Genomic DNA, 410 nt, shown 5'->3' on the forward strand with positions numbered 1-410 from the left:
GGGGGGGAAGGCTTTTGTTTGTGCTCTTTGTTTTGGGGGTTGTTCGCTCTTGGAACTGAGAGGGACCAAACATCAATCCAGGTTCTCTACATCTTTCTAAACAAGTCTCTCCTATTTCAAACTTGTAAGTAAACAGCCAGGCAAGGCGTGTTAGTTTTCCTTTGTTTTCTCAACTTGTTAATGTACCTTTTACTAGAGTGTTTATCTCTGTTTGCTGTACTTTGAACCTAAGACAGAGGGGGGTCCTCTGAGCTCTTTAAGTTTGATTACCCTGTAAAGTTATTTTCCATCCTGATTTTACAGAGATGATTTTTACCTTTTTCTTTAATTAAAAGCCTTCTTTTTATGAACCTGATTGATTTTTCCTTGTTTTTAGATCCAAGGGGGTTGGATCTGTATTCACCAGGAGT

Source organism: Terrapene carolina, unplaced genomic scaffold (genome assembly GCF_002925995.2).
Source record: "Terrapene carolina triunguis isolate 2854851 unplaced genomic scaffold, T_m_triunguis-2.0 Scaffold16815, whole genome shotgun sequence".
NCBI classification, from domain to species: Eukaryota; Metazoa; Chordata; order Testudines; family Emydidae; genus Terrapene; species Terrapene triunguis.